This window comes from Microtus oregoni, unplaced genomic scaffold (assembly GCF_018167655.1).
Source record: "Microtus oregoni isolate MIOR12 unplaced genomic scaffold, Mior012 000050F_003, whole genome shotgun sequence".
In the NCBI taxonomy this organism is placed as follows: domain Eukaryota; kingdom Metazoa; phylum Chordata; class Mammalia; order Rodentia; family Cricetidae; genus Microtus; species Microtus oregoni.
The window spans coordinates 1,380,795-1,407,500 of NW_024543227.1; the positions used below are offsets into that span (position 1 = coordinate 1,380,795).

General features: G+C 42.7%; 3 long non-coding RNA genes and 1 other non-coding gene across 7 annotated transcripts in view; 3 read left to right on the plus strand and 1 right to left on the minus strand.

The window, feature by feature from the left end:
- Nucleotides 1-889: 889 nt before the first annotated feature.
- Nucleotides 890-961, plus strand: Trnaa-ugc. The gene has a single exon. It is a non-coding gene; the product is annotated as a tRNA-Ala (tRNA).
- Nucleotides 962-1,446: 485 nt separating this feature from the next.
- LOC121436785 lies at nucleotides 1,447-8,495 on the plus strand. Its single transcript, XR_005972789.1, has 4 exons — nucleotides 1,447-1,475; nucleotides 4,790-4,827; nucleotides 5,645-5,751; nucleotides 8,437-8,495. It is a non-coding gene; the product is annotated as an uncharacterized LOC121436785 (long non-coding RNA).
- Nucleotides 8,496-8,501: 6 nt separating this feature from the next.
- LOC121436808 lies at nucleotides 8,502-10,209 on the plus strand. Its single transcript, XR_005972820.1, has 3 exons — nucleotides 8,502-8,561; nucleotides 9,144-9,238; nucleotides 10,154-10,209. It is a non-coding gene; the product is annotated as an uncharacterized LOC121436808 (long non-coding RNA).
- Nucleotides 10,210-23,580: 13,371 nt separating this feature from the next.
- Nucleotides 23,581-26,706, minus strand: part of LOC121436804 — a 41,185-nt gene continuing 38,059 nt past the window's right edge. For all 4 annotated transcript variants that reach the window (XR_005972815.1, XR_005972812.1, XR_005972813.1 and 1 more), the window contains exon 5: nucleotides 23,581-25,156. This is a non-coding gene — a long non-coding RNA (uncharacterized LOC121436804). The remainder of the gene's footprint in view (nucleotides 25,157-26,706) is intronic.

Genomic DNA, 26,706 nt, shown 5'->3' on the forward strand with positions numbered 1-26,706 from the left:
TGAGGAGTGGATGAAGGTGGGCTGGGAGGGGGGGTAAGTGGAGGGAATGGGCTGAGGAGAGGGAATAGAAACTTGGATAAGCATGTAAATGAAAAAAAAAGATAGATTGCTTTCTTTCTAAAAAATACTCACTTTTCTCACTCATCTGAACATACATACAATATTTATTTAATGATTTTGTATATTGAGACATATACTAGATGATGTGTGAAAAGGAGGACATATTTCAGAAAACCTCTCATTTTTGAAACTTACAAAGCGTGCGGTGAGATACATAAACGTGCAGAAAGTGACAGTACCTTAGGGTTTTATGAACCAATAGCTACCGCACATTTAGTTATTGCCATAAATGGAGTGATGGACAGTATTGGCAACGTTAAGAAACAAAATGAGCAGCCTGACCAAGATTATAAAAACTGCCTTTCAAGCCCTGAAACTAATTAGTGCTTTAAAAGAGGAAGAAGGTATGCTAGAGAGGGTTTCAGGAAGCTACTCATACTCTCAGATATGACCGCATATCAGCAACATATAATTATTAATTCCGCATGATACTGGCATGTTGAACCACCTGCAAGGTAAAGTTGAAGTAAAATTGATGGGACTGAGTACTTCAAAGTATCATTCATTGTTAGGTTACTTTGCTTTAAAGAGCATAAGGTTTGTTGTTATTTTTGTTGTTGTTATTATTTTTATTGTTATTATTTTTCCTTTGACTGAAAATAGATTGTTTTCTCATGCAACAAAAGTCCCAAGAATCCTATCAAAGCACTAAACTCAACCTGGAATCCAGTATGCTCAAAGGACCTGATGCAGACCCTTGCAGAGACTCTGAACGTTGGCTCGGTTCCTCTAACTTCACAAGGGCTTTGATGAAGCTGTTACCAGGTGTGGGGATGTAGCTCAGAGGTAGAGCACATGTTTTGCATATGTGAGGCCCCGGGTTCGATCCCCGGCATCTCCAAAGCAGTTCTTTTAACCTTTGACTGTTCTTTTTCAGGATGTTTCTGTACAAGGTGTCCCAGACTTTAAATTCCCGTGATGAGGTCATATATGCATAGCTAATTATTGGAATGAAATTGCTCGTTTGTCACCGTGACAGCAATGTTCATCTTTGTGACGACATTTCCATAGATACCACCATGGTCTGGTGAGTACAATGTGGTCGGGCTTTTAGGGATATGCTTTGTTCACAGAGCGGAAAAAAAAGAAAAGCTCTGCATTCGTAGTGGGGACAGTTTCTCTAATGGGTATGCTTTCTTGGGTGAAAACAAGGGTGAAGAGTTCTTCCTTTGAGAGGAAGTAAGGGAGGGCTGGGCGGAGCCATTCCTGGTTACTAAGGGGGAGGCAGCATTACGGTTGTCATAGAAACCGGGGTCATTATGGCGACTCTTTTCAAATGGCGACCGGACGATGTCCTGGAAAGGAGCATTCAGTTCCTGGTGTTTGGACTGAGTTGAGCTTATGGATTCCCGGAGGTGAGCACCAGAATCTTTCTGAGGGTTTGGAGGCAGATGCAGGGATTCCAGACACAAGTAGGACCACTCCTACCTCGGGGTTTGCAACCTGTGTTTCTCCGGAAGGAGAGAGACTTGCGACCATTCTGCCTCCTCCTGTGCTGTTCTGTACAGGGCTGTGCTGGAGCCATTGTCCAGGAGGGGAATTGTGGGAGAGTGAACAGGAGGGAGATGAGGCCAAATGAGCACTCTGTGATCCCGACTTCCTACTCTGTGCTTGAGATTGTTCGCCCATGGATCGGTGAGATGTAAGAGATAAGTGAGATAGCAGGGCTGTCTTTCCAAGTTGCAGTCAGTCAGATCTCTGGGCAAACAGAAAAGAAAGCAATTGTTTTCTCTTTGAACAGTTTTAATATTATTTGAATGAGTTAATATTCAGCTATTTATTCCCAGCTTTATTTACCACTGGATGACCAGCGAGCACCTTCCTCTCCACTACCCCCTTCTTCCCCAGACCTGTCTGTACATGTCCCTCTCTGTGAAAAGGCCATGAGATTGCTAGCCCATAGGACCGGTGAGATTTAAGAGGGAAAGCCTAAATGCTAGTCAATAATTACCCTACATGTCTCAGATGAGTGGTAAAAGACTCACTTGGTTAGAGGATTTTCTTTTTAGTAATCTGCGGTTTTGTTTGGATTTGAGACAGCATTTCACTGTGTCCTACCCTGGCTCAGAACTCTCAGTGATTCTCCTGCCTTGGCTGCCTCGTGAAGGGGTTGCAGGTGTGGGACACTTTGTGCTTGGCACCGGTCTGGCATTTTAATTTCCATTTCCTTGGGCCCGCCCTGCCAGGTGGCCCTGATCTCTCCTCAGAATCCCTAAGACACTGCTTATGGCCTTAATATCTCTAATGAATCTCTATAAAGGGGGCAATCCTATCAACACCCCCTTGAAAAGCACACCTGGATCTCACCAAGGCCAGCTGGCCTAGGTCTGAAAAAACATGGGATAAATCCGGACTAGCTGAACATAGCGGACAATGAGGAATACTGAGAATTCAAGAACAATTGCAGTGGGTTTTTGATCCTACTGCACGTACTGGCTTTGTGGGAGCCTAGGCAGTTTGGATGCTCACCTTACGAGACCTGGATAGAGGTGGGCAGTCCTTGGGCTTCCCACAGGTCAGGGAACCCTGATTGCTCTTCGAGCAGATGAGGGAGGGGGAATTGATCGGGGGAGGGGGAGGGAAATGGGAAGAGGTTGTGGGGACGAGGCAGAAATCCTTAATAAATAAATAAATTTAAAAAAAATAAAAAAAAAAAAAAAAAAAAAAAAGAAAAGCACACCTGAAATATTTCACGGGTCTCAATGACTACTTTCTGACTGACATATGAGGTTTTCCGTATGTTTCATAGAAATGCTTTATCAGATATATGTATTTCTAACTTTTCTCCTAGCCTCAGACTTATCATCTCAATTCTCATCCATGTCTTTGGAAGAGCAGGAGATTTTCAATTGTAAGATCCCACCTTCTCTAGTTCTTCAATTACGGTTTTTATTCGGTGTCTTGTCTGCGAAATCTTTTCCTGGAACCCAGTGACAGGGATTTTCTTCTTGTTTTCTGTTGGACATTTATAGGCTGATTTTTATATTTTTACATCTGTAATTTATTTTGAATGGTCTTCACATATGATACGATGTAGGTCCTAGTTTATATTTGTGGGTTTGGATATACACTTACCTCAGTATTGCTTCCTGAAAGGCCATCTTTCTGCATCAAATTGCCTTGTTTATTTGTGAAACATCAGTTCTCCAATTATCCAATCATGGTACATATGCCAGTAATCCCAGTGCCTGGGAGGCTGCAGCAGGAGTATGGTCAGTTCTTCTCAGCACACACTACACGCACTACACACAAGCTTGATGCCAGCATCAGACACAGGAAAAATGTTGACTCGATATAGGCAGTGGTCTGTAAATGTGTGGATGTGAGCGTGGAATGTTGGTTTTGGACTTTTTCTTGCCAACTTTGATTCAATAGCATGCTGGTCCAATTACTGTAGGTTCACACAGAGGTCTCCTATCAGGCAATGCTGTTCTCTAACATTTGTCTGTTTCTAAGGTTTACACAAGCTATATATTTAGTCTACAATGTTTAGAGTTATCCACTCAATTTTTAAAAAGAATAAGTGCTATTTTATTGTTAGTGCATCGAATCTGTAGCTCAGTTTTGAATCAACAGACATCTTACTAATAATGAATTGTTTGAGCCGTGAACATAGTTGTCCTTTATTAAGACAGGTTGTCTCCAATTCAGCAATGTTTGGAAATCTCTCGGCCTACCAGCACTATGGATCTATCTGTCGGGATAATGCACAAATATTTGTACTTTTTGATTCATCTATAACTGCTATTATTTTTTAAACAAATTGATACGTATTGTTTTTTCTGTGAACAAATTATTAAATCTTCTGTAAACTGTCAGGAAACAAGTGTCAATGAAACTTACAAAGGATATTTTTTTGTTGCAAGCATGGATTATTTCATGATGCAAACTATATTTGATGTGTAATGCAGCATGTCCCTATTTTCGTATCGGCATTTACAGGTTATTATTGACAGTCTGAAACAAATGAGAGAAATGTCCCAGAGACAAGTCCATGGCCATCGTCACAGGAATCTCATTCAGACCACATAATTTAGTAGCTCTCACCATCCTGTGTGTGGTCAGAGATGAATCTGTTGTAATGTGGTTGTACCCCTTGAGCTCTCAGTAAACACCAGGGAGCTAGGAGAGTGAGAATGAGGTGTCGTGTGTGTGTGTGTGTGTGTGTGTGTGTGTGTGTGTGTGTGTGTGTGTGTACAGGAATTCCTTGGCAGAGGCTGGTCTGCAAAGCCTGGTTGATTGACTCTTAGACCTGCAGTGATATGGAGATGGTGGAAGTCGCAGTCCCAGGGCCTAATTACAATTTCCTTTGTGTTCTCTTGAGCCCATGAGTAGCCACTCCTTGGGCCCCCTGTGTTGGACTTACCTAACACCTTGTTACTAAGTGATGACGTTGGACCTGACATTTAAAATATCAGAATATGTCTCCTTATCAAAGCTTTAAGTTTCTACCAGTCAAACGACTGCGTGTCATCACATAGCAGCTAGTGCCTGTAGCTGTGGTTTCTCTGCTTTTCCATAATAGTCTACTTAATATTATCACCCATGTACTTAAAGAGAGTCTATAGTTTCTTCATTCTATTATTATAAAAACTTCATGAAACTGTTTCCACATTGTAACATGTAATTTGTACTAACATAAACCTGTCTCACTCATGTTTACTCACAGATATTTGACTCCAGAATGAACTCTCCTCTTCCTTTGAGGTGAGAGCTGTGTGTTTACATTGACATTTGTTAGTGTGTGTTGTGTATATGCTCATGCTTGTGCAGATATGTCCCTGGATATATATTGTGAAAGTTAGTTAATCACTTACTGCTGTGATAGGTTATGTGTTATAATTCTCCTGGTCCTCTTCAATGATGACCTGGTGTGTAGTATACTGCTTACTTATCTCCATATTTCTTTACTCATGTGCTGACCTATATCAGTATGGCTCAACACCCATTTTCCCAAACTGTTCTCCTCTCTATTGCCGTTCTCTATTTCCATGCTCCATTTGTCCCAATATTGGCCAGAGGAATCCATTTAAGTTGGCATCAGTGTTCATCTGGTGCCTCTGGAGAATTTCCTGGGTCTAAGCATTGCGCTCTCTGAGCCCCTGTGTGGAAAGGAAGTAATGATGCCCACCTCAAAGAATAATTTTCAGGGCCTGAATGGAGAGAAAACAAAACCTGTGTATTTATGTGGTTGGCGGATTTCCCTTGCCCCCTTTGTGCTGCCCATGGAAGGCTGTGGCATGAAAGTAGGGGCCTGAGTGCACACAGAGAGGGGGAGTTCTTGCCACGGGAATGGGAAATGCACAAGCTCACATTCCCAGTATGTGTCTGCAGTCACAGTTATCACTGTATATGCCCAGGGTGGTGAGATGACCTGGGAGGAGGAAAAACATCATTGTGTACCTTCCATTGATGTCGTCTGCACAGACAAGGCACCATCATTCCATCCCCTGGGATTTATGTGCTTCCTCATCCTGGTTTCCTCTACTTCATGAGTTTTCTTTTCCCTTCTGCTACCTTCTAGTGTAAAGTAAAGGGTTTAATCTTTGCAACCCAGAAGCAGGAGTTTTAAGGAAGAACCCAGTGTGCTGTGATGTCTGCCAGACTGAGCAGAACGTTGGGACATTAAGGGTGAGTTAGTTCCCTTACCCATCCTTAACCATTCAATATGATAACAATACCTCATGTTCTGTTCATTAGCAGCTCTTTGAGGTGAAATGTGATCCCATGTGCCTAAATGCCTTGTCATCTCAGTTGGATGGAAGGATCAAGGCACTGTGAAGTGAGTATGTTACATCAGCTATCCCAGATCTCTCTGGTCGGTGTTAGTGCTACTCAGATATCGTGATTGCCTTCAAGTCTAACCCTATTTGATGTTACTGCAATTATAGTTCCTTCACAATCACCATTGTAAGAACAGAATCTACAATACATTTACTCTGTGTCTATAGAGGACCACATCACATCACTTATACTTTTTGCTTCAAACATCACACAGAACTGAGAGATATTAAAAGGAAAAGGAAACGTATATATTTTAATCATATTCTGCATTGATATTCTTCTTCTTTCTTCCAGATATTTCTGATTCCTCTAAGATTTGTTTGTTTTAGAAATTTCCTTTAGCCCTTTTTAGCAGCATGTCTCATATTGATAAACAATTACGTTTACTTTTGATGATGGTTTTTTATCCCCAAGATAATCCAGCAGAATAATTTATGTAGACATAGAGATTCAGGTTTGATAATTGCTTTTATTCAGCACTATAATAAATAGTGTGCTTTATCCCTTGGACTGCATGCCTCATTATAATTACGTGGCTCTCTTTTTGTCTACCAGAAACAGAATTCCTTCAACATGATCTCAAGGTTTTTTCTTTTTTCTTTTCTGAAGTTTGACTATATCAATCATTTCATGTATCTTGGGTTCATATGCTTCCTGGTTTACTCAACATTGTTTTAGAAATAGATTTTTTCCTTTGTGCTTTCATCTACAAGTTGTTGCATCTTCTGTTTTCATGGCCCACATATTTCACTGCCCTCTCTTTTCCTTCCTCTTTTAAGCTCCTGTTCGTCTCCTCATGGTCTGTTTTCTAGTTTTATGACCTGCAAGCATGACCACACACAGCCACACTCACAAACGAATTCAACTCTAGATTCGATATCTGAGAGAAAACTTGGGTCTTTTATCCTTACTTAGTCTGCATTGTTTTACAGACCTTCTGGAAAACTTGGGTCTTCTCCTACATTAATGGATGCATAGAGGTCACCATTCTTGGAATATTTTTGTCTTTTCTGCTAAGCCGTGGTTTCTATTGCTGTGAAAGAGGCCTTTCAGTGCATCAGTGCCTAGATACATATGTGCCTCCCAAAACCAGTTTGTGATGATTGGTTCTCTCCTTCCACCTCATGGGTCTTGGGAATTGAACTCAGCAGGCAGGCATAAGTATATGTGCCTTTCTTTTACCAATTGAACTACCTGCAAATTGCAACATTTTAATCCATACATGCATTTGTGTACAAATTTAACAGTCTCATGTGGAGTTAGTGTTGGCGAATGTTCCATATTCGTCTGGAGAGTGGGTAGGTTGTCTTCTATCAAGTTTCAGAAGTCCATAGAGCTACAGGAAAATTAGCTTTCATAAATCTTTTCAATGTATTATTTCCCATATGATTATTGTTGCATCGAAAACAGTGTGTTCCAATCTACTATTGTTCCTGAGCTTTTCCTTATCCATTGCATTACTCAGATCTCACTAAAGCAGTGGTTCTCAGTCTTCCCAATGTTGTGATCCTTTAATCCGGTTTGTCATATTGTGATGACCTACGACTACAAAATTATTTAATTGCTACTCATAACTGTAATTTTGCTATTTTTATGGACCACAATGTAAATATCTGTGTTTATTTATAGTCTTATCTGATCCCTGTGAAAGGGGTCAAACTCAAAGGTTGAGAACCACTGATCTAAAGGAATATAATTGGTAGAATGTGCCTCCCAAAACCAACAATGGCTCTGTCTGGCAGAAAAGCCATAAATGGTAGTTGTTCAGTCAACAAGACTGGATGTCTCAGCAGTCCCAGTTTGGCACTGGAGATCTAGAGGATTCTTAGGGACCTGCTACTTTTCTTCAGTCACTATTGGAGTCCCAAAAATGTAGGTTCTAACTCCAACAAAGGGATGCCTCAGAAGCAGGGTAGATGACATTGCTGATAAGAATGAGAGCAAGCAAAAATAAAAGCTTTCCTCTTCCACGTCCTTTGATGTGGACTTCCAACAGAGATGATGATTAGGGTGAATATTCTCACCTCACATGATCCAATCAAGAAAATCTCTCACAGGAGAGTCCAGATACTTGAGTTTTAGTTGATTTCAGATGTAGTCTTAGTGACAACCAAGATTAGCCATCACATTCCTCAAAAAAATGCCACATTATTGGTATATTTCTTGAAAAAGTAACATTTTGCCACTAAAGTTGAGCCCATAGAATTATTGTGGGTTTCAAAAATATCTCTTAATTGCATATTCTTTTAAGCATTTCTCAAATATCAGAATTTTTATCTCAGGTTACCTTTTATTTGTAATTGGCTATTATTTTTTGTTCATTTCTAAGTGTTCAGTGTAACATTTAAGGGATATGTGCTTAAAAGTCAGTATTTTAAGATTTTATCTTTTTTTCTGTCAATTATGTTTTATTTTATTTTATTTTTTATTTTTTATTGAAAAAAATTTCCGCCTCCTCCCTGCCTCCCATTTCCCTCTACCTCCTCCCACTCCTCTCCCCCTCCACCCACTCCTCTCCCCCTCCCTCTCCAGTCTGAAGAGCAGTCAGTGTTCCCTGCCCTGTGGAAAGTCCAAAGTCCTCCCCCCTCCATCCTGGTCTAGGATCATTGGGCTACCAGGCGACCCTGTTTATGTGCTGAGGAGTTCCATCTGGACGGGTGAGTGTGTGCTATCCAGGGGCAGATTGTCCAGGAAAAGAGCACAAACCCCCCTCCCCCAGCTCCTTCTGCAGGGCTGTCTTTCTTACACACGGCCTCCCCCCAAAGCCTGCGTTTTCTGAAAGGTTCTTTGCTCAGGAACAGTTTTCTGCTCCTACATTAAGGCTACCCACCCAGAGAGGTGAGTGTCTGCCAACCGGGCAGGCCTCAAGGACCCCCGAAAGGGAGCACGTGCACCTTCAGCTTGTTGGCATGGTGTCCTGTGTTCTACTTGTCCCCGCCCTGCCCCCCAAGACCCCCCTTTTGTCCGCGGGTCATTGGACTACCAGGCGTCCATGTTTTGGTGTTAAGATTTTATCTTAACAGGTAACCTGAAGAGTATTTTTCTTTGCTTGATGTATTCATATACATTTACATTTATTATGAAATCAATACTCTTGGTCACTTAGAATCATCTCTATTCTATTACATGAAAAGCCATAGGTAGCACTTACCTTAATGATGTCTGTGAGATGTTCTGTATCCTAGATACAAGGATTCCTTAATCTGGTGCATGGTTTTCAAACTTGTATTCCCCATCAGGGCATTGTCTTCATTTATCAACCATTACGTGGAAGAGCATACAGCTGACACTTGATGGACGTCCTAACAACAAGCTTCTCAACTTATAAAAAGAGGTTTGTTATATCTAAGAAGTTTGGTTTTTATTGCTTTTATTGAGCTATACATTTAGCTCTGCTTTCCTACCTTCCTATACTCTCCCCTTCCTCCTCTCCTTTGACCCCCCCCCCCCCATGGCCAGTTTTCTCAGGAATTCTTGTCTTTTTCTCCTTCCTATGTAGACCAGCAATGTCTCTCTTTCTTGTCTAGGTTGTCTGGGGTTGTGGAAAGTAGGCTGGTTTTTCTTTGCTTTTTATCCAAAAGTCACTCATGAGAGAGTACATATTACATTTGTTTTTCTGGGTCTGGGTAAGAAGTTTGTTTTGAATCCATGTTCCTGAGCTTGAAGGTATTTAGGTTGTTCCTCAGTCTGTTCCTCACTGCCTTCACATCCTTCATTGCACCGTTTATCATAGCTAGTTCTGTTGCTCTTTCTCTCCCATTTCTCCACCACACATTTTGCTCACCATAATGGCTTCCTGGAAGTAGCGGGTCAACCTGTGAATGTCTTCCCTAGCCCAGGCTTTGACAATGCAGGCTTGCCTGTGGGTGTGTGGCACCTGCCTGAACAGAATGGTGTCAGGCAGCCTGGGGATATCTTCCCGGCACCCAATGACTGCAATGTTTTAAAAATTGTGTGTATATTGTAAGCATTGCTGCTCAGATGGAAAGGGATCCTGGCAGTCAGGAGCCAAGGAATACCACAAATTCACCTTAAACTTAGAAGCTCACAGCCCTGCTTCAGGGAAAGCTTTTCCCAAATTAACAGCTCTGCTCTGGTAGGGGAGGGTTTCCCTAGCCAAGTTGTTACAGCTCTGCTCAGATCCTCAGAAGAGTAACAACTCTACTCTGCTAGGAGAAGCTTTTCCAGTTCTGCTCCCCTCTCCTCCACTCGTCTCCAGTTGAAGTCATTGCTTCTCTGTTCTTCTTAGGCAAAGAAGGTCTCACCCAAGCCTCATTCAAGAGATTCACTGGGAGGGAAGAGTCCAGGAGGTGGCTGACCCTGCAAAAGTGGGAAAGGCAGCTCCCAACTGAACAGGTACAGGGTGGTTTCATGCTCAATGATCTGCTGGTTTTCCTGCTCAGGGATTGGTTGGTTTAATGCTGAGATATTGGTTAGTTTGTTTTGCCGAATTGGTAAGTGGAAGAGTGTGTTTCTGTAGCTTTGGTTTCAGGGGCAAATGTGTTTATTTCACTGGCCTTTTTTAAACGTTGGACTCTGGTTTCAGGGCCAGTGAACTGATTCTAGTCTCAGGGTCAGTGTATGTTTCTTTTGCTCTGGTTTCAGGATTAGGGTGTGCTGCTTTGGACAGAAACGGGTGTTGCTCCCCTAGAAACAGATATGCAGTCCATTGTGGGCCAGCAAGTGAGTGCTGAGAACCCAGTCCGGGTCTTCTGTAAGAGCAGCAAGTCCTCTTAACCATGGGGCCATCTCTGCAGTCCAAGTCATCAAATATTAAACGTAATTACTATTTTTCTACTTTTCCCCATAATGACAATAGACATCTTCTTATACTCAGGTAGGTAAAAGTTTCATTATTATTTACCAATCCATAAAGTTTCATTTCTATGTTAGTTAGGTTTTCACTCCCAACCACTGCCCTACCCTGTCTGCAGGAAATTACAACAATCTGATATTATACCAGCACTCGGGAGGCAGAGGCAGGCGGATCTCTGTGAGTTCGAGACCAGCCTGGTCTACAGAGCTGGTTCCAGGACAGGCTCCAAAACCACAGAGAAACCCTGTCTCAAAAAAAAAAACAATCTGATATTATAGACAAATTAATATATATGCTGGAATGTATTAGAATAGAACCAGAGTTTAGAGACATCTGGCCTTCATTCATCTTGAATATATGTTTAAATTTATCTATTTTGTTGCCTATGATAATTGTTCATTCTTAATATTAAATGGTGTAGCAATGTATAGCTACACAGAAAATTTTATAATTTATTTTTATTTTATATGTATATATGTTTGCCTACATATAGGTATGAAGAGCACATGCATGCCTGGTGCCCATGGATGCAAAGAGAGGGTATTGGATCCCTTGGCACTGGAGTTACAGTTGGGAGCTGCCATGACAGTCTTGGGAAATGAGTCATTTACCTGTAGCCTGTTGTTTAGGTTGTTTTCAATTTCAGTGTCTTTTATATAAAGCTGGTGTGAACTGAAATAAATAAGTCATTAAAAGAAAATATGTCCTCTTCCTCCAGGTTATATATTTGGGAATGTGATGGTCAGATGACAATTAACATATCAAGAAATTGGGAAATACTTTTCCAAGTCTCTGTCCTGTTTTCCATGGCCACCAGCAGTGGGTATGAGAGTTTCATCCTCCACAACCTGCCAGGTCTTTGTATGACAAGTCTTTATTTCTGAGTATTTTATGGGTGTGTCAAGAGTCCCCTCAGAGTCACCTGTCTCTCTTCCCTAAGTGTTAAGCATGTTGCGGCTGTATGTTTCTCTTAGTGGAGCATCTACTCACCCTTCTGGCCAACTTTTATTTTCTGAAATGTCTATTTTCTTACTGGCTCTTTTTGAGGTTTGGGAAATCTGGAAACAGTAAGACTGTCACCTGATACACAAGTTCCCACATTCATTTTCCCAGGCAGGAAAAATATGTTACTAACATATATTTGGAAGAGTGGACATTTTCTCACTTTATGGAGTTCTTAACAATCCAGTTGTTCATTTAATGAAAGGAGGTTTGTTATATCTAAGAAGTTAGTCTGTAATTCATTCGTTTTCTCCTACACGATTCATGTTTAGGTTGTATTCTTTTCAAAAAAATATTTATTTATTTATTATGTATACAATATTCTGTGTGCATGTCTGCAGGCCAGAAGAGGGCACCAGACCTCTTTACAGATGGTTGTGAGCCACCATGTGGTTGCCGGGAATTGAACTCAGGATCTTTGGAAGAGCTCTTGACCACTGAGCCATCTCTCCAGGCTCTAGGTTGTATTCTTGATCAATTATCTTTTAGATTTCTTTTCACTATGTACTGAGTGTCTGCCTGTATGTCTGTGTGTACGATATGCGCATTTGAGTGCCGATGTCCACAGAGACTAGAAAAGACTGTCAGTTCCCCTGGCTCTGGAGTTATAGGCATCTGTCGGCCACCATATGGGTGCTGGAAACTGAAGTCAGGTCATCTGCAATAGCCAAAGGCACTCTTAACCTCGGAGATGTCTCTAGTCCTGTGTAGATCCTTTGTTTGTTTTGGGTTGACTTTTGTATCCTGAGATAAACAACTTGTCTATATTTATATTTGTGCATGGGGATGTCTGCTTGTCCCAAAATAAGACAGAAGACAGGGCATTGAAGGGGATATGAGAGGGAATACATAGCCCCTCATCCTGTGATCATTTTTACATTTTTAGGACATTCAAGAAGCCTCAGCCCAACTGATAGAGCCAAAATTACCTGCAGATATGATGCAACTATTCCTAAAAACATCTCAAAGTAAGTTTAAAAATAAAAACAAACAAACTGGGGTCTGAAGATAGGGTTCATTCTTTTATATTTCTGAATGTCTTCCAGAGGATCCAGAGTTGATACCCAGCACCTACCCAATGGTTGACACTGTTTGTAACTCCAGTTCCAAGACATCTCAAACTCTGGTTCCCTCTGTGAGCAGTAGGTACTCACTCATGTGGTGCACAAACTTCCCTATGGAAAAACATTCAACAAATATAAATAAATTAATTAATTGTGCTTACTTAGGACAAGAATACTTGTAAAATCACATATTAACCTTAAATTTAATTTACTAAAAGAAATTTTAAAAGCGATAAGAACATTTCAAAAGATTATTTTTTTATTTTTGACTTTTTAATAACATATTGTATATTTTTCCTAATGGGAAAACAGAACCTATTTAAAGACTCAAAGTATTCTTACATGTAATTTTAAAACAATGTAACTCTGAGAGCCATAAAAATCTTCACATTTCTCACTCTTCTGCCCTCCTCACACACCCTTTGTACTGACACCTAATCTCAAGTGTCTCTCTCTAGTCCTCACTCAGGCCGTCATGCATGAGCCATCCTTATTCTGTGTGAGCTTCTATCCACAGGATTAATAAGCTCACAACCTTTGCTTCATCCTGGCTTTTTCTGAAAGTTTTTTCTGCAGCCTAGACCCAGTTTACCAGGGTCAAGGTCATCAAAGGACAGGGTGATCCTCAGGCTGAAGGTCACGATACTGGGCTGCTCCTCCCTACCACTACAGGGAGTCCCAAAAAACCTCGGTGACCAGCATATTCCTGCTTCATTGAAGTGTCTTTGTGTCTTTGCTAAAGGTGTCCCCTCACACGTGTGTGACTCTTCTGTCCCCTTCATATTCTTTTCTGTCTTATTGTCATTACCAATCAGGCACGCTGTCTTCATTTCTCTAGGTTTATAAGGAGTCTGGAAGTCATGTGTTCATCCTCCAAGATTTTTCCTTTTGAAGGTGTTTTCATGCTCTGGTTTTTCATATTCACTATGAGTTTCAGGATAAGCCCATTAGTTTATGAAAAGTCTGTTAGATTTCTGTTGGTATTGCACTGGATCTATAGGTCTTTTTGAGGAGAACAGACACCTGTATCTTCCATTGCATGAAGGTGATTGCAGAGTGAATTCTAATTGGTCTTAATAATAAAATCTGGAGTCAGATATTACGAGGTTGAATCTATAAGATCAGAACAGCAAAGCAGCCAGCTTCCAGTTCTTTCCTCTATGAAATCCTCAGACCAAATGGAGCATCCTGTCTCTACAAGACCTCAGACTGAATGCCTGGATCTCCTATCTCCTCCCACCTTATATTCCTCTCTTCAACAAACCCTGGGAAGAAAAGTGTGAGCCACCAGTGCCTGACTCTCTTTCTGTTTTAGACTGGATCAATCTAGTGTATCCCAGGGTGGCCTTGAACTCGCAGAGATCCATTTGCCTGTACCTCCTGAGTGTTGGGAAAGGTGAGTTCCAACACTGCCTGTCCTCTCTGGCTAACTAGTGGCTATCTGCACACACTGATTCTCAGGCAAGCTTTATTGTCATAGGACAAACAAAATATCACCACAGTCGACGAATCTATACATCTTTACTCTCAGCAATGATTTGTCCCATTCAGTGTCTAGGCACAACAGAGAAGCGGGCAGAGTTTTTCTAATTATTTCATATTTCCTGATGCTATCTCCAGTGACAGGGATTTTAAATTACAGCTTCCACACATTTCACTGTGGTCAAATGTCTGTGGGTAGATTTTAACAAAAGCTCTCTTTTAGGTTGAAATGTCAGGTTTCTTTCTCTATGATGAAAATGTCTTTGAAAACATATATTTGCTTATGTTTCAATTTCAGTATTTTGAAGTTGCAAGTTAATTATGAGAAAAGAAACAAATGTCCAACACCCAGTTTGGGGGAAATTTTCTAAGGCAGCCACAGGTCTAATGTTTGCCCAAATGGAATCTTTGGAATCATAGAGATACTCCTTCACCTCCCAGCCAGCTCCATCAGGTAGGTGTTGAGATCACAGTGGAGAGAAAGAAGGGGATACATGTGAAGAGTTAGGTATGTATGTGTAACTCCAGAAAGATTTGTATTATGTAGAATAATTAGGTAACTTTTTTCAAAATATCTAATAATATTTTTGCCAACACAAAAGGGTCAAGGTTAGTACTCGTGTGTTTTCCCTCTTGTTTTCCCATCCAGTCATGCAGATTTTAGCAGTGTCTGCTGTAGACTGTTTACAGAGGGGGTGTTTTATGGATGGGTCTTGCCATATGGATTATTACCATGACGCCTGCTAAGTGTTGCTCTGATACCTACTTCCCTGTGCAGTTACTAGTATACAAGCATTGCTTGTCTTTGAGTAAAGTTTCCCTTTTATCTTTTGTTTATTAATGGATTTACTCATGCGTTTGTGTCCACTCAGAAACACCCATTTTTTAAAGGAGTACCACTTTGTCATCATTATATACTGTGATGCTTAAATTATCCCATAACATGCCCGTGCAAGGACACACATTCAAGTGGACCTGCTCTTCACTTGTTATCTGTCTAGAATTCTGGATTATCTGACCACCCCCAGAAGACAGTAATCACCAAATGCTAGCTGTCAGTGACACTTTGTCTCCTCTTTCTGTCAATATCAGGTCTCTTCTATGATAAGAACAACAGGAAGGCAGAGAGAACACGCAGAAGGTTGACAAGAAGCTGACATGAGCCCTTGTTTCCAGTATGTGAGTCATCAGTGCCACCAGTGTGTGTGTGTGTGTGTGTGTGTGTGTGTGTGTGTGTGTGTGTGTGTGTGATGTGTACATGGGTGTGTATAGGAAGGGTCTGTGAGATGAACAAAGAAGAGGAAGATGTCACTGCACCTCTTTGACTTGACTGGATGCAGACAGACTACTCCATCCCTATATTCAGTACAGTAGAGTGCATGAGCGTTCTCATCGCCTTCTTCCCCTCCCCATGAGATTTCTCTCCCCTTACTCTGCCTTCTAGTAGAACAGGGGAGAAAACAGTGAACTCTCCATGCAAAACCAGCTCCTGGAGAAGAACCAAGTGTGGTGTGGTCTTGTCAGCCTGTTACCTGAGCAAGAGTGACAAGATCATGTGGGACTCACCAGGTGAGTCATTTCCTTTTCTCTTCCCATCCATGTGACCTGCAGCGGATCTGTGATGCCTTGTAGGAACACATCCTGTTGCAGCAGGGTAGCAGCAAGAGCAGCACACTGTGGAACAATGGCATTCATAGACTCCCCAGATGACAGAAGTCTGCATGGGTTCCTTTAAATGACCAGGACTGAAATGGAAGCCATCCCTTCAGACCATTTCCTGAATGGGTCATGCATTTCTGCATCACATTTGCAGGGAGTGCTTATTAAAATGGTAGAAATCTGGGTCCACACTAGACACCGAATCAAACCCTGTGAAGTGTGGTGTGGCATAGCCACTTCTTTCTGATGGCTGTCCACGTTAAAAAGTATTGCTACTGTGTTTGTTATTCTGTCTTCTAGGATATGGAGTCACAGACTGCTTAATTCCATACCGTGTTCTCTTGCTACTCCCGTAAATACCAGTGTGTTACATGGCATGTCAAATACGCATCAATTCCTTCATATATATTTATCCAGATATTCACATACTGGCCTCTTTTGTGAGCACCTTGTTCCTGCACTGTGAAGACTAGCACGGGTTCCTGTATTTTGTGTTAGATAGGCAAACTGTCAGTAAGCAGAAGAAATCAGTAATCAGAGCAATTCCATGTATTATTGGCGCTTTAAAGATCATAAAGGGGACAGGAAATAGTTGTGATGGAGATTGTGGTACGTGATGTTACCCCCTAAAGTTTTCAGAAGTTAGCATGTGATCTGAGTCCTGAATGGCAAAAAGAAGCAAGGCCATGCATAAGCCATGTTATGGGCGTGCTTGCCCCCATGGAGAACAGTGGATCTAAGAGCAGGGGACAAGGCCAGTGGCCAGAGCCTTGAAGACAATGTGGACACTGCTTGGGGATAGGGTAGAAAGGAAGATGTGTGCCGTTTTCAGCTGACTATGACATTTGGATTATATGATCAGTGTGGAAGGTGAGTTATGGAATTGACATGATTTGATTCCTTTTGGTGGAAGGTGACTTGGCACTGCACAGAGAAAGGCCTGGGGAGGGCGGGATGAGGGAGTGTGTGGAGACAGTGGAGATGGTTCAGAAGACAGGGGAGGGATGGAAGTGGATTGAAAGAGGGATGAAGCCATGCTGCAGTGATCAGCGTGAGAGCTGCCCTGTGCAGCCTTGTCTGGGAGAAGGCAGATAGCACCTGTATGCGCTGTGCATTTTCCTTGTGGAGACGTTGCTCTAACATCTCTGGATTTGTCTGACCACTTGGAGACACAGTGCTTCCGTTTACTGACATCAGTTGTTCCACGTGTATTTGACACAGGGTAGTTTGAATACCCAAACTAGTTGTTGTAAAACTTAGTAATTTAACAACGTGTCAGCTGATGAATAATTTTCAGATGTAAACTTTTCTAAGTAAAACTAACTGTAGAAGAATTTCCAAAAGAATAAGAATCTAACATTTGTCTAACGAAAAGCAAACCTAACGTTTAAAGTATTTTTGAAAGTGGTTGTTCTACAGCATGTACTGCTCTTGGCAGTTTTACGGATGAAGCGAGTAGGCTTTAGGCAGAGTCAAAGTGAAATCAGTCTCTAGGTGCTGCAGCTCCTGCTTGTCCCTATTCTTTCTCCAGGAGACTACTGCCTTTAGAAATGCGTATTTTTGACAGGTGGGCGTGGCACACACATTTAATCCCAGGACTCACGAGACAGAGCAGTATGATGTCTGAGTGCAAGGCCAGCCTGTAATTCCAATTGCATACATCAACATTAGTCTGTCACATATGCAGGAACTTCTGACTGGCATTTAGAGCAGATGTTGTAACTAAAGGCCCATAAAATCAATGAGTGAGCATTCTAATGCTCTCAATTCAGAGTGGTAAGCACAGCTCACTCTGTTTCGTGCCTCACAGATATGCCCAGCCTGTGTTTGGAAAATGGGTCCAGCACATCCAGGCTCAGGGAAGCAAAGTTGCTGGGCCTAGGAAGGTTCCACATCTCTCTGACTCTAGAACAGTGGTTCTCAGCCTGTGACTTGTGACCTCTATCCCCCAAACTATCTATCCCCCCCCCAAACGTCTATCCCCCAAACTATTTCCATTATGATTCTTACCTGTAACAACTTTACAGCAATGAAGTAGCAACAGAAATAATTTTCTGGTTGGGATCACCACACATGAGGGACTGTATTAAGAGTCATGTCACAGCATTAGGAAGGCTGAGAACCACTGCTGTACAGATATCCAAACACAGAATCCGGCTTCTCAGATATGTCTGGGATCCCTTCATCATTGTCCCCATACTCCTAGGGAGGCACAGCCCCACATCACGACACCCACACTCACATCTCCGTGCAAGGGAAATCCTGTTCTTCTTTCTCCGTCATTTCTATATCCACACACTATGCTATATTTCCAAATTTTCTTTTTTTATGTCTTCAGCACTGAGCTTAAGGATGTGTCTGATTCTTTGACCAACCTTTTTCCTGTTTTGTGATTCTTCTGCAGGGTCTGGGTCATTGTTCTGCACACACAACCACAGAGAGTACAACAGCAGCCTCCAGTCCCTTGTTGCTGACCTTTGAGGAAGCTGGGCATGTAAGGTAGGTTTGCTCTCAGGAGACTTGCTCTCGGGAACAGGATGTCCTTGCCAGAGGCTGGACTCGAGGATGCTGCAGCACATAGATCTGCCCAGCATCTGTGGCCCTGTCCGAAGCTCTTCAAAACTGTGGTGGGAGCACATGTGGGGATTTTTAAAAGTGGTCCCTAGACACTGGTATGGCTCCCCTGGCAGTGCAGGACATTCCCAGCTATATTCTTGATTTTTCTGGTAGCTGTTCAATGAGAATGCTATACCATGAAAAGAAATCACTGGTGAATTTAAAAAGCCACAGTATGGGGACTGGCGACATAGCTCTCGAGGCAGAATGATTGCCTAGAATGGAAATTGCTCTGTGTTCTTTGACCCTCTGGGCATGTTCACCCTCACCTGTAATACCAGCACTCAAGACGTAGAGGCAGGAGGAAAGAGATGTGAGAGTCATTACTGTTTATGAGCGTATGGGTCCCAGCACCCATGGCAGATAGCTCACAACTGCCTTTAACTCCAGCTCCATCAGGAGTCAATGCCTCTGCCCATCATGTGCATACGACAGACAGACAGACAGACAGACAGACAGACAGACAGACAGACATAATTAAAAGTAAAAATAAATCTAAACAAGAAAAAAGAAGAATCAGCTCCAGGTCATTGAACCAAGGGGAAAACACAGTGGAATTTAAAATATGAACATTATAATGGCTAATGGACTTTAACAGTCTACAGTCTTGCTGGAGAGATGTTCAGTGGTTAAGAGTGCATTCTATTCTTGCTGAGGACGCAAGGTCTGTTTCCAGCATCCATTTCCAAAATCCGTGATGGACCGTACCTCAGCTCCAGGAAGGTATGACCTCTCCTGACCTTTGTAGGCACGTGCATTAATGTGTAAATACACACACAAATATACACAACATAATTATTATTAAGTTATGCACATTCTTTGCCTTAAAATCATTTACAAATTAAAATAATTGCTGTGAAACATTAAAGAAAAATGCTCAAATGCCAGGCAATAATGAGAACAGTTTTCATTCGCATTATGTGGCAAATGCGTGCACTTCCAGCTATTTGAACACTGGGGTTACAGGATCATTACTGCAAAGAAGTTTCAGAACAGCCTGAATAGCATAGAGAGGCCCTGCCTCAAAATGAAAACCAAACAAAAACCAATAATATCTCAGAAAATGTGAAATTTCTTAGGAAAACAATCTTAGAGTACATGGTTTTTCAAGAGATGTGGATCATTATAAAATAATTTTTTGCAGGGAAATCAATGATAAAATTACTTATTTCGTGGGAATTCAACCATATACATGTAGAAATGGAATGAAAATGTTACTGGGCCGAGAAGAAAACAGTAGCATTAAGAACGTGTTTACATTAAAATGAATACTTGAGCTGGAGCAGTGTGCTAAGCTGGGAAGACCAGCAGCACTCTGAAGGCTGAGGGAGGAAGGGGAAGAGTCCCAGGCTGGGCTGGGCTGCTCTGAGACTCTGCACTAAACACACAAAGTAGATATCAGGACTATTATCATTCCATTCACTGTGGGAAAGTTTCAACTTAGTTCTGTCATGGGAAACCATCCTCTTTTCACTGGATGTTAGGCAGAGCCCTGTGTGTCCCTGGCAGACACATTAAAGATTACCATCCCCTAAATGGGGAAGTGACTTCCTCACCACCACATACAGCAAGGCGCACAGAAAATGGCGGCTGGGACTCTACTCAGATAGCTCACTCTCAGGAGATTTCCCTGCAGACAGCCCTGTGCCTTAGGGGTAGGAATAAGCCCAGCAACAAACACAGATTTCCTTATGGTAGTACATGTGCTTTCCTGTGGTGTTTGAAATTTCATATCCAGGAAGGAAAGTACTTTAAAGTGTAATCTGAGAAAATACTTGTGCTTGGGTGGTAAAAGTAGGGCTGGGGAGACAGCTAAATCAGTAAAGTGCTGGCCTTGTGGGCATGAGGCCTTGAGTGTCATTCCCAGAGAGCATCATCCAGAAAATGAAGATAAACTACAGGAGGAAAAGTAGCAGGTGTGGCGGGACATGCTTATGTGTGAAGGTGGAGGCGAGCCCATCCCTGGAGTGTGCTGACGAGCTAACCCATCCTGCCTTGCGTGTTCCAGGCCAGTTGGAAACCTTGTCTAAGAAAAACATCAGGGGGATGGCGCCTGAGTTACAGCACCGGAGGCTGTCTTCTGTCCCCTGACCTCACGCGCGCGCACACACACAAACACACACACACACAATTGCTCACGCACTCACAGGCATGCTCAAACCCACAATCGCGCTTTGGATAAATGATTATACACCTTCCATACTTCAGGAGAAGTAGTCATTTTGTTGAGTTTCTGGAGTAGTAAAGACGAATGTAATCTATTCTGATGCTGTGTGCATGCCTCTGTGTGTGTGTGTGTGGTGTGTGTGTGTGTGTGTGTGTGTGTGTGTGTGTGTGTGTGTTTACACACAGAGCTCCACCATCTCTATCTAATGAGGCTGCTTTATGTTAGCCTTAGACTGGGATTGGTCTCCAATCTCGGGTTTACATTTGATATACCTAAGATGTCCAGTTTTATGTGCCAGGAAAGTATAATGAAGTGAAAAAACACTGCCTTATCTTATCTAAGGTCCCTTCAAGTCCAGGTCACAGCCAATGTTCCCTCCCACCCAAATATAGACGCCACTGGGCCCAAGACTCTCACTGATGTAGTCCCCATTATGGCCAGGAGGTGGCATTCAAACTACATGCCTACATTTATTTTCTTTAAAAGGGCTGAAGTTTTATGGAATAGCAATGCGTTTTTAGTGTGTTTGGAAAGCTGGCACACATATAGAGCAGTTCCATTTATGGATTGCAGCAACTGTAGTGCTCCACAACTCACTTCATCCTCCCTGAGTGTAAAGTGGGCAGTGCACACGGGATACAGAGTGGTGCTCTGTAGAGAATATGAATGTGGTGGGCACCTTGAATCCCCTGACACTGGGATAAATGGATTTCCTAGATTTTATATCCCCTCTCCAGGAGGCTGTGGTACAGTCCCCAGATCGCTGCCTCCCAGGCAAGTTGTATCCTGGCCAGTCACTGCCATTGTGTTGCACCATGCCTGCTGGGGACTTCCAAGAGCAACCTGGTGTTTGTGGTGTGGTTGCCAAGTACGCTTCCATGGTGTTTGTGGTGTGTTTGCCATGTACTTTTCAATGAATATGCTCTGCATATGGCTCAGATGTAATATGTATTCACCCTTACGATGTAGAACAAGATTGGGGCCCCTTCTCTATTGCAGGAAGATCTCCAAAGTATTTCCTTTACCTCACCATCATTTTGGAGCCACTAATTTGATATTGAAAGAGAAATTATCCCCTGTGCCCTACAAGAAGAGATAACACAGAAGAAAAGAGGCAGGAACCCCAAGTCCATTGACAGCCACAGGACATTGTCTGAGCTACTGTTCTGTTGCTGGGAAGAGGCGCTGTGCTGAAGAGAATTTACAGAACAAAGCATTAAATGGGGAGATTACTTTCAGTGTCAGAGGGTTAGTCCAGTACCATCACTGTGGGCAGCATGGCAGCAGGCAGCCTGGCAGGGCACTGTAGCAGAAACTGAGAGTTTACATCCTGATCACAGGCAGGAGGCAGAGGGCTTTTGAGACATCAGAACTCACCCAGTGACACGCCTCGTCCAATAGGGCCACACATCCTAATCTTTCTTAAATTATTCACCATTGAAACATTAACCATAGGAGCTTACGGGGACCATCTTCATTCAAACTACCACTGTCATGTAAGGGATTTCCTCTGCCCCATTAGCAGCTACAGAGGGAGAATTGGGGCTGGTTGAATACTCATAAGTGCATTGACTAGAATCTGTTCCAAGATGTCAGTCATTAATACAAGAGACTACTGTGTGACATTTGGGGCAAGCAGGAGGCCATTCCAGTTACTTGTCTAAAATAATGTGCTCTTCAGAAGACAGTAGTCCCCTTTTGGCCCTCTTCATGGACAAACCTGCGTATACTAAAACTGTAAAGACCTTGAGCACACAGGAATTTATGAAACACCATCTGTCTTGGTCACTGTTCTATTGCTGTGAAGAGACACCATGAGCAAGGCCACTCTTATCAAAGAAAGCATTCACGTGCCTTGCTTATAGTTTCTGAGGTTGGTCTGTTACCATCACGGCAGGGAGCACGGTGGCACACAGGCAGACATGGTGTTGGAGAAGTAGCTGAGAGTTCTATTACCTGATCCACAGGGAGAGAGAGGCTGACACTGGGCCTGACATGGGATTTTGAAATTCAAAGCCCACCCCCAGTGGCACACTTCCTTCAATGATGCCACATCTACTCCAACAAGGACACCACATCATCTAAGCCTTCTCAAAGAGTGCCCCTCCTTGGAGACTAAGCATTCAGATACATGAGCCTATGGGGACCATTCTTATTCAAACCTCCACACCACCTCCAGACTCCAAGAGATTTGAGCTCTGTGTTTGCCAGGCGCATATCCCTGGGATGGTCTATGCTGTAAAGCTTCCCTTTTATCCCACATTGATGCTTCCCCAATTTTCTGCAAAGAGGATGTGGGAAATTTCTCTCTTTTTTAGCATAAGGTGACCTTCTCCCAACTTTGTGCTCTTATAGGGGTAATATGAACACAACTTGGCCAGTAAGGTTTCCCTTCCAATTCTGCAGTTGCTTCTAAGATACAGTCTGAGTCATTATACCAGGATATCAGATGTGCACATAGCTAGAGTTTTGTGGAACTCATCAATTTCTCAGACATGCACAGACAGGTGTTCTCTTCGGGTGCTTAGCTGACTTGGGGCAAATGAAAACATCGTGCAACTTACTAAAATGGGAAACTCAGAGATTTGAATTGTCAAGATGTTTGAAGAAGCAGGCCCACTGGTAAAAGGAAGTGTCCTTTAGTCATTTCTTGTGAGTGGGCACAAATATCCACAGGGGAATTTCCTTTTGTAAGAAGCAGCTATAGAATGAGATGGTGGCGCATGCAGACAGGGTACCACCATAATAAATTCCTAATGCACTGAAGTAAGTTAACTATGTACGCCACCGTTGGGGAGCTGGAGAGATAGATGGTCCATGGCGAGAAAAATAATCTGTTAAAATTGGAGGCAGGTGGCCAGGCGGTGGTGGCGCACACCTTTAATCCCAACACTCGGGAGGTAGAGGCAGGTGGATCTCTGTGAGCTCAAGGCCAGCCTGATCTACAAGAGCTAGTTCCAGGAGGGCTCCAAAACTACAGAGACACCCCGTCTCAACCCCACCCTCCAGTGGAGGCAGGTAACATCTGATGATTCATGTCAGAATGGCAGGATCACAAGCTGTCTAGACAGTTGGTCTATAGCCATGAGAACTGTGGCGGCTGATGGGAATTCAAGGATCCATGCATTCAGGGTAACAGAAAAATCAGTACACTCTGGTTCGTGGCATCTTCTGGACATAATAGGAAAGCTTTTGAAAAATTACATTTCCAGTGATTATCTCTCAAATGAGCCGAGGGATTTTTACAGAATTGCAATCCTTCACATACTATATGGTACATAGAAGGACCTAACTCTAACCCTAACCTTAACCCTTGGGGAGCTGAGGCCATAGATGGTTCATTGGTTAGGAGCGATACTTGCTTCCCCAGAGGACCTGAGTTCAAATCCCAGCACGAATGACAGGAAGCTCAAACCATGTGCAACTCCAGCCTCCAGGATCCAACACTGCTGGACACTGACATTCACATACATAGCCCTCCTCCCCAGGATTAAAGTAAATCTAAAGGCAAAGATAACCAATGAAAATTGGGAAAAGTTTTTCCCTGTCCTGTTATATTTTGAGGAAAAGTTTTGTTTCTGTTCATTAACAACAACAAAAAAGCATTTAAAAAACTTTAAAAGATGCCATTTCATGGTGATAAAATAATCTGTTAAAAATGGAGTCAGGAGACATCTCCTGATCCATGTGGGAACAGCAGGACTGTTTCCTATCACATACCCCAATCCAGAGCCCCTGCACATACAAACTCACTGTCTCTATTATGCTCCCACACGACTGGCGGGGATTTTCCACTGTAAACATAGTGAGGCCTGCTACCACATAGCTCAGGGAAGTACATGAATTCCAGAGCTTTCTGACATTCTTCAGAGGGCTGGACTCCAAGCCCGCCTGTCACCTGGTATGGAAGGAATACTGAAGGCTCCTGCCACGTTTTCCCCTTGTTTTTTCTTAATCTCATCTGCATCTTCCTCTTGTGGAGGTTGTGTGGCAAGAGAGGCTGCTCATCTCAGCCACTGGGAGGACCAGACTCTTCCCATTTCTGCGGCCACCTGGACACTTACCTCACCCTGCAAGAGCAGGGATGGAAGGAACATTGTGAAACACCGCCTCAGGGTCAGGGTTCCCGAAGGAAAGGCTCTAGGGAAACTGGGAACATGGTCACCTCTGCCCTGAGCAGTGTGGACAGCGGGAGAAGAGGGACTGCTTCCTTGAGCAGTAGAAAAATTCATAGCTTTAACAAGAATTTATTGTATATATTTATTGTGCTGGGATGTAGTGTGTTCAAGATCAGAGGACAATTTACAGGAGTTGGCTCTTTTCTTCCACCAAGTAGGTTCCAGGCCTCAAACTCATTGGGCTGGGCTGTAAGCACCTTTGCCTGGTGAGCCAACAGATGGGCCAAGAATTCCACAGTCTTGGTTCTTCTGTGTGCATGTACCAACCCTGCCATAAAAGAATGCATGTATGTTTCCAATTGGCCAAAATATGCGAGTCACACAATTTTAGTAGATGTTGTCTATATTCTTCTAGTGTTAGAAAGTAGAATTGCTTTTTATTTTCTCTAATTTCCATGTGTGTTCCATAGTTTAGATTGATGCCCCAACATATGTCTTGGGGGTAATTCTGGACTTCATACTCTAGAAGGGAAAGCTTAATGACTGAGTTGTCTCTATGCTACACCCATTTAAATGGAAAATGTGACAGAAGAAAAGCCCATACATTGCTGGAGGAGAAATTCCATGTACTCCCTATGTAGAAAAACTAGGCAGTGTTGACCAACAGTCAGATGTGAAGCTTCCACAGCTACCGCAGTCCCAGGTACTAAGGGGAGAGACTCAGACATGATGTACACACGAGAGAACATGCACAAGAATGGTCCCACAGCAAAGCTACACATGTCCAAGTGGTCCCAGATGACCTGACCCCAGAAACCTCAGAAATCCTCTCTGGAATGGAAAGTTGCAGTCTGTATATTAATCTACGGGTTCTTTGGCAGCTACGTACACGCTAACACTCAGATGTATTGCATAATTGTCTAACCATCCTCAGATGTCGGGATCCTAAGGGCACTGAACTCCCTGAGTTCTCTGAGTGAGTGGTCCCCCACACTGCCCTCTGATGCCCCAACCTTGCCTATAGGGAAACTCCATAGTTGCCTTGAAGTCCTGCAACTCACATTTTGATCACCAGATGGCGCGCCTGGCTCTATTTTCTAAAGGCTAGTTTTCCCTGAATAAATTAATATTTTTAATGAAAGAAAAAAATACTTCTCAAAATAGGTAACAAAATAATAAGTACCAATATGCCATGATTCTCTTTGTGTACTGTGAATTCTACAATATTGAGTGAAGGTACACACACAAACACACACACACATATACACACACACACATACATTTCTTCAGCCATGTCATCAATTTATTTCTGTGAATTAGTAGTTTATTGTGTGCCAGGCATCATCATTCTAACCCCACACCTACATGTCTCACACAATTCCTTTTTCCCTCTTTTGATCTGCTCAAGTGGATTCCCATGGAAACCATTCAAAGAGACTGCCTTAAACTGTCTGGTCCACAAAGAAAAACAAATGCTGCCTTGGAAACCAAGGAAAATTTGGCCCATCCTTCCCACAGTGTTCGCTATCAGGCCCCACTCTTCTCCTGGCTATATCTCCCTTACAGAGGGGAGGGAGGATAAACCTTGTGTGGTGTCTGTCTTGGAAGTTATCCTCGGTGCGGAGTAGATTTTTTTCTGATTCTGCTTCCGTTTGATAGTGCAGTTAACATGTATGGATGATCTATAAGAAAGCAATTTGTTTAAGGAGGTCATTGAGGTTACACCAAGCAAGTGACTTCCCTTTCCCACACTGTGGGCCTAGAACCAGAGCCACAGGACTCAGAGAGGAAGAGGAACCACATCTTCAAAGACAAAGACAGGCAGAGGGTCCAGTCTGAGCATGTCACTCTCCTGATTTCAGGAAATGCTCACCACAG